Source organism: Falco biarmicus, chromosome 1 (genome assembly GCF_023638135.1).
Source record: "Falco biarmicus isolate bFalBia1 chromosome 1, bFalBia1.pri, whole genome shotgun sequence".
Taxonomy (NCBI): Eukaryota; Metazoa; Chordata; class Aves; order Falconiformes; family Falconidae; genus Falco; species Falco biarmicus.
The window spans coordinates 105487624-105500818 of record NC_079288.1 but is presented as its reverse complement, the minus strand read 5'-3'; the positions used below and the strand labels follow the sequence as shown (position 1 = coordinate 105500818).

The window sequence follows — 13195 nt, the reverse complement described above, 5'->3', positions numbered from 1 at the left end:
AGCTGCATTTTTAAACAAATGTATTGTTTTGATTAAAGACAGTTAACATTTTATAAAAAAGAAAAAAAAAATAAGAATTCCTATGGTCCCATTGCAAGTTGCTTTATATCCACCTAACTTGGTATGGTAACACTATATGGCATGACTGTGTACTGAGGGGAGAAAGACCAGAAAATATAAAATATAGCATTTGTTTTTTAAGAGACTAGCTCATCAGAAAATCCCAGCCGCAAACACTTAATGCTGCCAAAGGGCTTCAGGTAGGACACCAGTAGCTCACCTGTCCCTGATTTTGACTGCAAAGGAGATCGTTTGATCTTAGTGATGCGCTAGGGACTTGCCCAGGTGTGAGGGACTGAGCCCATACCAGGGCTCCTACCAGCCTGCCGGCAGTGACGGCCTCCGTGGAGCATGGGTCATGCACTCAGGTGAAAAGCTCTTGAGGTGCTGCTTGGCCCCTTGAGCCACCCAACCCACCAGCCCAGCGACTCTGCAATGGAAGGAAACACATAGGCTATTAAAACTCGCATGTATATGGGAAGCGTCTGGCTGAAAAATTTAAAATGTATGATGCTGCATTCACTAGAAGACTTGTAAAATACTGTTGTAATAATGAAATATTAATATTTAAAGTAGAGAACTACAACCTCAGAACATAATGTATCACGCTACAGTTTAGTCACTAACAATTACTGTTCTACACTTTTGGACTAAATGTGCTGACATACAAAAGGGAAACAGGTAAGGACTTTATTTTTACTTCCCCATATCCACAATAAAATTAATTTTAATTAAGATTTGATTTAACTATGACAAAGGCTCATTTTTTAACTGTTACTGTTCACCTTGAGTGCAAAATGTATTGTATCAAGCAAGCTCACAGAAACTTTTAAAATAAAATAGAAAATAAATTAGGCCCAGTTTCTTTTGAAAGATCTTCAGGTGCTGTTGTATTTTATGTAGCATTCATATAATTTCAAGAGATACGTCATCACCTGTATGTTACCTTTAAACTTAAGATGATACAGTTCCATATATAGTAAAATATATATGGAAATGTTTATACATATTTATATTTTTATATATATATGTACACAAAATATATATAGAAATGCTGGAGGCATTTCTCTTACTTTTCTGTGTACAGGCCCGTGCCTCTGCTCATGCAGATAGAGAAAATTAATCCAGCAGATCCTCAGAAGCAGTATTAAGGTTTGGGTTTCACACAGGAGAAGATTATTGTCAATTTAAATAATTTTATGTTTCAGATTTATCTCATTATACGATTCCTTGCAAGTTTCCACCTCCTAGTAATAGGAAATGAGAGGATAAGACGAAGGCAACTGCTGGGGCCACCCAAAATACTAACAATAGTGAAAATGAGCTAATTCAAAGAGTAGGATGGTAAGCAGGGTAAGGAGGGAAGGGAAGTTTTGGTCTTAAAAACAAATTCTTACATAATACAATCCGAATGGAAAAGAAAAAAACAACCTCCAAATGGTTTAGCCAACAGATTTGACAACAGTAACTGCATGGAAACATCATAGCAACTTGAGATAACAGTCAGCAACTAAAGCATCTTGTGGCTTTCAGTGATAAGACATGGATTAGACACATTATACACTTTTTTGCTGAGTTGGCAGTTTTAATTGTTCTGGTTTGGGCTTCTAGGGAGGCCCAAAATTGGGAAAAAAAATTAAAAACTCATAGTACAAATATACAAACTGAATAGATATGATAACCAAGCAAACTCAGGCTCTAAGGAAAATGTATGAGCAGAATATTAGCAGCAGAATGAGGTGTTTGACAGTCTCAGAACGTTGTATATTACAGAAGCTGGAAAGTTCAAGTAATGAGAGAGCTATACCCACAGAGACATAAAGCGGTAAAAGTGATAAGGTGGATAGAGAATAGCAATAGGATTAGACAAAAGAGACCAGGATTAAGGTTTGGAGTGAAAGTTGGATATGGTCTGACTCAGCACAGCAATGATAAAATCATCATCATAGAGGAAAAGAAGCATCTACTTTGAAAAAAAAAATATAAAAAAAGAGCTAGAAATGTCAGCAATGTGCACCCAGAAACAAACAAGCAAACAAACAAGAAAGCAGGAGGGGGAAAACAGAGAATACTTTGAATACTTCAAATGCAGCCTTTTGGAAGGTAATAGCTGTTGTTAGAATTGTCAGCTATAAACCAGTCAACAGACAGATGTACTTGAATCGTCCAATAAAGATCCCAAATGTCAGTCAAAATGATCAGACTATTTATTACAGAATTTGTAATGGAAACATGAAAGAAGGCATGGAACGATACCACAGAGACAGATGGACTGTTGGCTACATATGTCATTTAATATCAGTCGGTGGCTAGAATTTATTAACACAGTTGCTGCTTTAATGGATTGAACAAGCTTAAAAACACTCAAAGCACTAGATGGTAGGTAATAATTAAAATGCAAGACACATGGTTTCAAAAACTGTAATAGTCTCCTGATAATATCTAGTATAATTTATTTATTTTAAATAAAATTTAAAATAATAGACCTCACTCAGTTTTTGAAGAAATAAGGTTGTTTCACTACCAGTATCTATGGGAAAATGAACTGAACACTGGCATTATATTCATAACACTGTTTTCTGCTTTTTCTTCAGCTAACTCTTCTTGTTCCCTTAACTTTTAAGTACAATCCTGCAAGATACCCAGTGGTAGCAGGACAGAACGACTGCCAGCAGTAATGACAGCAAGCCCTTTGAGAGCAAACACCAAGCTGCTGGAGACAGCCCAGCTTCCCAAGCACATTTTCATCTTTCTATTCATGTAGCCTACAAATTATTTCCTATAAAGCAACCTTAATTCAGCAGCACTGTGTATTATATTTGTATATAACACTTGTAGGAGAAATACTCCGAACAATAATTACACTGAAAAAGGCTGGAGACCTTTTTCTCATTCCCTCCATTGACATAGTCCTCCACCGAGTTTCGAGCTGCCAGCTCTGGTGAGTACTTCTTTTTGGCATTTCCAAAGAGTTCTCTGTAAACCAAGTTATTGGTGTAAAAGTATTTTTCTAGGAGGAAAAAAAGAAAAAAGGAAAACATTCAGAAAAAAGAATACAATGATCTCACTGAATACTTTTAATTTCTAGACTATTCTAAAATACAGAAATCTAAATACAAGTGTCCATTTTTACCATAAATAATAATGAAAAATATATTCATACATAATATATTTTTGTAACTGTTTCAATTACTTTACATTACTATGAAAATCCCATGTGGCAATTGAATCAGAGCCTAAATTTCCCTGAAAAGCTCATATTTTCAGAAAAGTTCAGTGGCAAAAATTTGAATTATTTTAGTACTGAACTCAAAGATAGTTTAATGTCCAAAAGCAATTCCCTTACGCTGCTTTGCAAATTCCAGCTCCATTTGCTAGCTTAGTTCCATGTTTTAAAAGATAAAATTTATTCCTGGTTCATACTGGTATTAGTCTTTCATCTTCCCAGGTACAACAGTAGTAAATACCATGAATATACCATAATTATGAAATTAAGTGCACAAATGATCATTTACTCTTTCACTTTGGAGTCACACTGCGTTATCTTAACAGAAACCTGAGTCACCTTTTTGATAAGAGAGAATATTGCACTAAAAAAAAAAAAGAAAAAAAAAAGATAAAAAGAGGCCTTTTTCCCACCCTGCTGCTTACCCCAGTATTCAGAGCCTTCTAATAAGTCCTTTCAGCAATGTTTATATACCAATAGTCTTAAAACACTAAAAAGCAGAAAAAAAATGGTTTCAAAAACATATTCCAGCGGGATGTTTGAGAAAGAAAAATGTAAAGCCTCTGTAATTTTTCATGGGAACATGTTTTTGTTATCATACTGATGCTGTCAGAACATTTAATTTTGGCCATCTCTTTAAAATCACGGAACCAGCTGACTTCTGGGTACACAACCAAATCTGTCTGACAGACACACTGACCTGATGTACGTCGCTGAAAACTGGAGGGGGGGGGGAGCGTTATATACGCACATATGCACAGAAATTTTCCACTTCACATGAACTGAGGATCTGGCCTTTTTCTTCAAGCCCAGTTGCTTAGCAACTCATGGAAAGAACTCATGGAAAGGTTTTTTTAGGCAATTTTTAGAAAATAAGGCCTAGCTGTTTAAGAACAGAGTTCTAAGGTTTTAAATTGTGGGAGTTTTTAATAATTGAGACTCAGTAACATAGACCTTCAGGAGAAAATCATACTCTGGTTGAAGATTTTTCATTCATTTTAGAAGGCAAGGTTTCCTGGTCATTGCCTTTCCCGTTTCTTTTTGTTTTACAGCCAATATTGATCACGATCTGCTGCTGTTTCCCTGACTCTCCCCAGTTCTCCCCCTGAGCACGAAAGGTGCTGAACGTGTTCACAGGCTTCAATTAGACCTTTGATGAAAATGATCCCTTCACAAGTACTTATGAGGAATGACAAATGACGTTCATAATATGCCATGTCACCAGAGCACTAATCAAATTAGACTTAGTACCTTTGCAATCACAAGTGGGTCTTCATGTTTTATATCCGAACACAATTTGAGTCAAGTTAGCTTGGCAGAACATTGCTCCCATCCTCATAAAAGTATATGACAGCTATAACAAGCGTTTTGGGAGCAGGCAGGTGCAGTACAATACCGCCACAGGAAGCTGAATGAAAATATACAACAGCCTGTTTTCTTCACTAAAAGCTGTATTTCTATTAGCAATTCAGACAAATATCAATGGCAATCAATTAAGAGTGATTTGGGTAAGACATTCTGCAGGTGTATTATATTAATTATGATCACATTAGTTTACTGATGTGCTAATTCTGTGTATTTATTTAGACAGCATATTATGGCTTGCCTCTAACATTAATGCCTGTTTTTTATTTCCTACCGTGTGGAATGAGAAAGACAAAATGCTACAAAATTTTGTTTTGCCTAATGAAAAAGCTTGTGCTCTAGTGCTTACAAATTGTGATTCAAAAACCAGGAATGAACATAGTCTGAGATATACATCATTTACTGCTTGATTAAAACACTTAAATAAGTCCTGAGCCGTTAAGAATAATAAGTAGGTTCTCAGTGCATGATTTCTAGTGCAATTATTTTTAAGAACTCCTAGAAATATAGCTAAGCATTACCACCTTTGCCCCCAAATCACTGCAGTAACAGAGCAAATGAATAATTCAGGCAAATAGTATTAGGAATTAAATTATAACTATCCCATGAGAATCCACTATCATGGATCACTTAATAAACAGACATAAAAAAAAATAAATTTCACGACTGTCTCACCAGGTAGACGTTTTCAAATAGGGTGCTACTTGTAGGGATGAATGGGTTAATATAAGACTCAAATATTTGAAAGTCATTGAATAAAACACATATTGTGGTTTTTAACTGACATTTGCGCTGTCCTATCTGAAAGAATGTTTTATAAATTTCAATGTTTTTGCAAACATTAACAAATTTAACCTCCATCTGTTAGATTTCATTTCCTGTTGCTTAATGAGGGTCTTGCTTTTCATCTTTATTGTTACTGGTTTAGAGTATTGCCAAGCTGGATATGAAACAAAGCATCCTAGCAGATTCCTGACATATTTTGGTTAATTTAGCTATCTTTAGCTCAAGGAAATGCTTTGGTTTAAATTGTGACATTTCTCCATATTGCATATTGGATACCATATCCCAGTTTTGGTACATTTTCACCAAAGAGAATGGAGAAAAGGAAGAAGAAGCAGGGTCTGATATTCTAAGCAAAATTAATATTCTCAGATTCACACAAATTTTCATCATTTGTGTCCCGTGAAACATAGAACAGTTAAGCAAAACCAAGATCACTATACCCAAGGGGATAGAGTAGAGACCACACCAGTGAAAAGATTCACAATTTGAATTTAAAATTAAACCTGCACTGGCAGTGTCAGGGTTCTCTAGATTTCTTCTTTCACTTGTAGAACAGTAACCTGAAGAGAGAGGGCAGATTTAGATAAGTCAGCTACACCCGTTGGGCCAGGCAGATACTCATTTGTAACTAGATCATCTCTTGCAGCTGGTTTAGTCAACAGGTATAACAAGAAAAGGAAATAGGCCCTTGGAGCAGAAATAGCACATATGCTTCTATTAGAAGGGCAAAAAGAGGAAAACTTCATGTGAAAAATCCCATAAAATGATGCTAACACCATAGCACTTTGCTTTGTAACCAACACCTTACTCAACTCCTAATTTTACAGCTAAATTGAAATTAATGTTTGCTGCAAAAAAACATTAACTACCTTTTCTCTTTACAGACTTGCTCTTTTTTTGCTTCTTCAGAAACAATAAATACGTGGGTATTAAATCCACATAGAAGAGACCAAAACAAGGCCCCACTGTATTCCTCCAAACTGACTTGGAAAAGTTATGAGAACTGGATACAGAATGGCTGAACAAATTTCAATGATGACAAAAAAAAATGTTAACTGTTCTTTGTATTGTTATTACTAAAATTTACTGCACTGTGGTGAAACTTAAGAATGAAAGGATCAGATCAGAGCAAGTATATCAGAGTTTAAAAATGCAAAGTAATCTTCAATAGAATTAAAAATTCTAATTAAATAAAGTGGCAGAGTGTATATTACTGAGGGATCTTTCGGGGATCTTTTGGAAATGTGCAAGTTATGATTCAAATTTTCATTTAGAAACTCTGTTATACACTTACTTAGCTTACATAATTTAAAAAATAAATGCAATGAGCTATAGTAATTCACTATATATGCCACAGCTGTGGTTTCAAACCCCCAACTACTTTCAGAATCTCACTAGAAACTTGTGTGATAGTCTATAAAGATTCCATCTGAAGCACTGAGTACAAGAAATTTAGCTGATGACAGACTTCAGCAGGTCATCAAGGTTATTGTTTAGGCATCAGCTGTTTCACACATTATGCACGTCTCAGCCATTACAAGATGCAAACTTCCAGAATCCAATCACATTAAAGGCTTCCTTTACTTCTAAATACAGCAGGATTAAGAGACCTACCAGGGAAGGATATAAAATTGCTAAATGACGTGTCCAACTTTTGGCAGTCCCAAACACCTGGAATCAGCAGTTGAACCTCCAGAAATCATACTCGGAGAACACAAACTTATTTCTGTCTCTCAGAACCAGTCCTGCCACTTCCAAGCCTTTCTCTGGATTCACAAGGACTAAAGTCTCCAGGAAAAATATCAAGAAAAATATGATGTCTGTCACATTCACCTTCTCCAAACACTTAACGGTTTTATTACAATTGTGAGGAAAGGGTGCATCATGCGTCCTATTTCAGGCTGAGAGGCAATGGGAGCAAAGACCAGTCTGCCAGATAACAGCTAATACGGGCTAGCGTGTCCTCTGTACCGAGCAATCCCACGTCATGCGTGATTTTGAGACTTCCATCAGTTGATCAGATAACACATCACTAATGAATTATCCAGTAAGATACAAAACAAGCCTAACACAAATAGGTTTTCTAAACATTTCATATCCCTGCTAAAAATAAATAAATAAATATTTACACATTGTCAGTACATTTTCCCATGTCTCAGTTTAAGCAGATGAATCATTACAGATGACCATTTTCTCACTTTAAACTATGATTTCTTGGAAAACATGGCCTAAGTCAAACTGATGCAGCCTACGTGGATACTTTAAACCCATTTAACATTGACGAAGTTAAACAACTGAAAATCTGAATGTCAAACCACCTGAATAGGTGCTGTTCCCATTATTTCTTTCTTTCAGCTGTTTTATAGAAATAGTGCGGTGAACTGACAAAATTTACAGATGACCCAAATTTTTTCAGGTAGCTCAAGAATGGAAAAGATTTTGAATAAATCCATAGTGATCTAACAAGGCAGAAAACATGAGCATATGAACAATCGAAGAATATGAGCATCGTGTATAAGTCACTGCATAGGAACAATCAATAAGCAATTATTAAAGTTAACCCACGGAATTTAGAAGCAAATAAAAATATCAACTGAAAAAAAATGAAAAATATTATAAAGATTAATATTATTCTATAGGTAAAAGACGTTAGCCATTCCCTGCAGAGGAAAATACAACTGTACCCAGACATTGTTTCATAAACCAGGGTATCTACCATTTAGATATTTTATTCACTTCCCGATTTCCAATTATTTATGTCAACTTTTAGCAGTGGAACTCTGAACTTGTGCTGGCTGATCATAAATAATCTCTAATGTTTGATTCCAGACAAGGATTAGTTCTATAACCATGCCAGTTTTTTGAATACCAATTCATGTCTAGACTTTTTTTTTATTATTATTTTTAGATCAAAACTAGAATCAAATTACTGGCTGTTTTAATTTACTCATTCTGTTCCCTGGCTCCATTTTCTTATTAAAGATGTCAAATACTATTTCAACACTTGTCAGAGAAATGGCAACCTCTTGGGAAAATATATGTAAATCTCTATGTGTTTCAGGCTGACAAGGCACCAGCATGATGAAAACTTGTAAAGAGGCTTCACTGTTCGCAGTCTTCTGGTGCTTCATCAATAATGACATTGAAAAACTAAAAATTAACAGAATTCAGAAGTATCTATTTTTGAAAAAGTAAAGGTTTTTCATGTGATTACTTCCATATTACTAAAAGTTGCAGTTGTTGTTTCCCAAAAATCAGGGCTCCACACGAGGGTGGCTGAAAGGACTGGCACCTTTTCAGTTCTCCTTTCAAGAAGAGAGGGCTTCATTGTGTTCTCTGTTAATATGTGACTTCCCGTGCCACGTGCTCCATGTTCTCCATGCTACACACAGCAGTATGTATCTGCTCTTAAAGAGGAACAGGGAGACCTGATCTGCACACCTTTCCTCGCTCCCCCCTTGTTCACGGGAGGCAGGCTGATACAGGCTGCCCTTAGAAACACCCAAACTAGGCTTGAAAGACCCTCCCTGAAAGCAGCAGGCAGGACAAGCTGTCACAAAACAGTTCCACACTCCTACACCAGGCCCTAGGACCTGCAAGTTTTCTACGAACTTGCTTTCATTTTGCTTTTTATCTATGGAAAACCAAGCACAGGGTTGGCAAAAAGCTGTAGCGGCGTGGCTGGTGTGCAGACACTGTTATCAGCCTAGTATAGCCAAATTATTTCCATTGTAGAAATCCATTAGATTTCTTTAAGTAGGCGACCTACATAGTAGATGTGAGTACATTACAGAATCCAGCAGGGAAGCGCCGGGGGTTTTATCATCTGTACCATGTTCCACACTTCAGAGCTTTCAGCTTGTTTCAACAGTACTACAAATTCGCTGTGCAGAACGAGATCAAATGCTTTGCCTATTTTTAAAAGAAGATCCTCTTAATGCTTCATGGTATCAAACAAAATGAAGCTTGCAGCTTTGCTGGTGATGTGAAGGAATAAGAGAGGGGCAAAGCTAGAGATCACCTGGCACATCCCCTGTGCCCAAGTTATGCTGCTGTCAGAACTACTGCAGGTAAAGAGTCTGCTGGTGCTTTGCTCACCCCGTCCCCAGCAAAGGCGCGGAGATGAGGGATGAGGGAGCTACTTTTCATGCTGTCAGAAGAACTGAAGTGGTACTGCTCCTCAAGAGGCAACAACTAAACAAAGGGTCACGGGCTGTTAATTATTTTTCCGATGTAATAAAACTGTTTCTTAGTCTTTGTTCGAATTTCACATGTGTCATTGGCTAGTGCATATTAGCATTGAAACGAGTGGAGCATGCAGTGGCTGACAGGATCAGAATGAGATTTCAGATGCAATGTAAAACACCATGGTGAGATACTGATGATTTCATATTAATATTTTATTTTTCTCAGAAAATATCTATGACCTGAAAAAAATCTTAATGTCTTCTACTGAGATGTCAAGAATGCAACCTTTATTTTCAGTACTGCTACATTAGCCATTCAGATGACGGCATGATGACAGTCCCGTTAGATAAATGTTCTTACCAAAAAGCAAATCAATATGAAATAGCATATGGCAAACAGCTAATGTGAAAATATGTTGAACAATTTGTAAATTTTCAATAAACTATATTCCCCAAGTTTAACACTCATTCTAAAAAGAAATCTAAGTCTGCTTATTTTTTAATTTACCTTGAAGGCTGCACACAGATCAATTGTTCACAGAATAATTTCCTTTACAAGGACATTCTGCCCAGTTCCCAGCAACAGCAGATTTATGTCAAAGGCTGCCAACAGATGATGTCATTGAAGGAACAAATTTATATTTATCGGAAAATGAAACAATCTTGCAAACATCTTTACATTTAATCGCAGAAGTCCTGTTCTCCTGCCTATGTTCCAAACACCCATGAGGATTAAGAGCATTATAAGAAGAAACACTTTGCCCAAATAAATTATTCTGTTACAAACATAGAACAGAAAGAACACCAGATGTTCAAAAAGAATTGGGTATAGATTTAAGAATCAAAAAAGGATGATGAATATGGACCATGAAATAAAGCATTAAGCAATGTGATGAGCATCTGTTGAGTAATAAATTTAGTCTTTACAGTTCTCTTTTCAAAGTGAATTTAATGGGAAAGTTTTCCAGCTTGATGAAAATGTTGACAAGTCAGAGAGAAAATATTGGTCATTTTAAGACTGGCATTTCATCTGTTAATACAAATAATCACTTAACAGTAAATAAAAAATATTTATCTGTGGAATGGATGTCTTGCACTTTTACCAATTGGTAAAATTGCTGCTTTTGTTTATATGTCATCCAGACGATGAGCCATAATTGACTTGCCTTACAAGAAAACTGGAAAAGCTAAGGCTAACCATTATGCTCTGGTATCAATGTGCATGTGGAAAAAACTACTAGAGTTTGAGATTACGTACAGTCCTTTTCTATATTCTCTAAGTTTTAAATAACATTTGAAATTATGAAATCAGGGTTGGTTTCTGAGGGAAGATAAGTATTTGTTGAGAGACTAGAAAGATGCCCTGTAATCTCCATACTGAGAGGGAAAAGGAGGAGGAAGACAAGACCTTTTCTTCTTTGCTGTAAAGTTGTTGTTGCAAACTTCTTCCAAAGATATTTGCAACTGAAACAGCTGGGCTGGGGAGCACAAATTTGGCATGAAAGGGCTCCTTGCTGAGAGCTAATTGCCTTTGAATGGTCTTATGAACTTTTTATTGGCTTATACAGAGACAGAACCCTTGAGAAACTCTGTGCCACATGTGCAGTGTGCTTTCGTCACAGGTTTTTCCACTGAGCATGTAACATGTACAGCTAGGAAAGGGCATACTTGCATCACGGCAGGACCTTGACTCAGGCCCACAAAACTTTATGAATGACAAATGTGACCTTGTCAGCATTTTAGAAGACACTTATTTCAGTATAAGGCAAACGAGGTTTGGATAGGGAAGAATCAAAATCTGATCATCTCATCTTGGAAAGTAAGCAAACTCTGGGCTTCTTCCTCGGTTCACCACAGAACTTCTCACAAGGAAAACAAAACCATACAGCACATGCTCTTTTAATTGTGTTGCATATTAAAGAGGGAATAGTTAATATCTCCCTTTTGTTCCTTTTTTTTCTTTTTTTTTAGTTATGAAAAGTGGAGTCAAAATAGTCTGGGAAGCTACACTTGTCAAGTAACTTGAAAAGCATTTTCAAAGAAATAATGTGTTAATTTTAGCCAGAGTGTTCTCTTTTAGTATAATGACAGCCAAGATTTACCCTGGCAGTCTTTGCTGTATGATAGTACGGCTTCAACAGGGATGATGGGACTCTACACATACCGTTTCAGAGTAATGGAATTCAACTTGAGTTCAAGATATGAAACTCCCGTGTGAAAAGCAGCAAAACTGTTCTTTAAGATTCACATCAAAGAGAAATAAATTACAAATGCCTTTTGAAACAGTGCTTGTTTTCCTGGTGTGTGTTTTATCAGTGCCCTGGTTTCTGGTGTGAAGTGGGAGCTTATTTGCCTAATTGCTCTGGCCAGTTCTGGGTATGTGTGGAAGCTCACTGCTCTGGAAAATTTCAGGGGAATACCAGAAGCCAAGCCTGCTTTTCTGTCTGGCTTTGTCTGTGCTTTGGTCCATCCCTGACTGCCTACATGTGTATGAGTTCTGTTCTAAAAGCAAAATCACAGTCTGTATTTCCATACTGTTACATTAGAACAATGGCAATACTCTAAGTGAGTCTGCAAGCAACAGTGCCTGAAGAGGGTATGTATTCAGTTCCTGTCTTAGCATCTAAAATCATTACTGAAGTTTTAGTAAACCTTCAGTCTGAGCAAACTCTTCTCTCTTTACCTTTTATTTTAATGACTGATTAGAATTTCTAACTTGATTACACTGGGATGTGTTGCTGCTCATCTTTCACCTTCTCCCCTTTGGATGTTTATTCATTATTTATTTAACTTCCTGCTTTCTTATTAATTTTTATCTGTGCTCTGCAGGTGAATAGACCAGTTTGTTCATCTCGCACTGAATTGTAGATCACCAGCTGTTACATTGCTTGTAACAGTTGCACTAGAATGGGAAAATAATTTTTGATTATTTTAGCTTTTGGAAAATATCCACATCATGTAAATGCCTCAGTGTCTTAACATAAAAAACATAATCTCTGCAAATACAGAATTAAGCTGCAATACTGTTCTAGGTCAGGCCTCACATACTTTGTACTAATCAACAACACAGAAACACATCTATCTGCTACACTCGTAGCATAGCAGTTATATTTCCCACCCTATCAAAGTGGAAGATTCAGCATGCTCTGTGCAGCCTACAGCAGGACAGGCAAACAATTTTTTGCTGCCACTAGCAAGTCTAAAACTGTTACCCTTTCTTTTTATGAGTAATAGAGTGCTGATAACCAAAAGTGCTGATTATCGGAGTTTTATCTTGTCTGAGCACAATATGGAAGTTCCCAGTTCCTGTTAAGGGCAGCAGCATGTTTGCAGAACCAAAGGCAATGGCCCTCAGGTTTTCACAAGAGTGTACCCGAGTGAGAAGGGAAAGGATCTCATCTGACGAAGGCATAATAGCATTTCAACAATTATCTGTTGTATCTTACCCTTCAGGACAGTGTCATCGGGCTTGAAGGAATTCTTCACAGTACCTGAAATACTTAATGGAGGAATGAAAAACATATTTTAGGAGAAACACTCTCTGAAACAACTTACCAGAATACACCATTTT

The 13195-nt window shown here is 36.6% G+C and overlaps 1 long non-coding RNA gene across 1 annotated transcript in view; it reads right to left on the bottom strand.

The window, feature by feature from the left end:
• Positions 1-286: 286 nt before the first annotated feature.
• Positions 287-13195, bottom strand: part of LOC130152623 (uncharacterized) — a 30098-nt gene continuing 17189 nt past the window's right edge. Inside the window, exons 3-6 of the long non-coding RNA XR_008823036.1 lie at positions 13071-13123; positions 2943-3070; positions 1134-1307; positions 287-490 (exon numbers count right to left, since the gene is read on the bottom strand). This is a non-coding gene — a long non-coding RNA (uncharacterized LOC130152623). The remainder of the gene's footprint in view (positions 491-1133; positions 1308-2942; positions 3071-13070; positions 13124-13195) is intronic.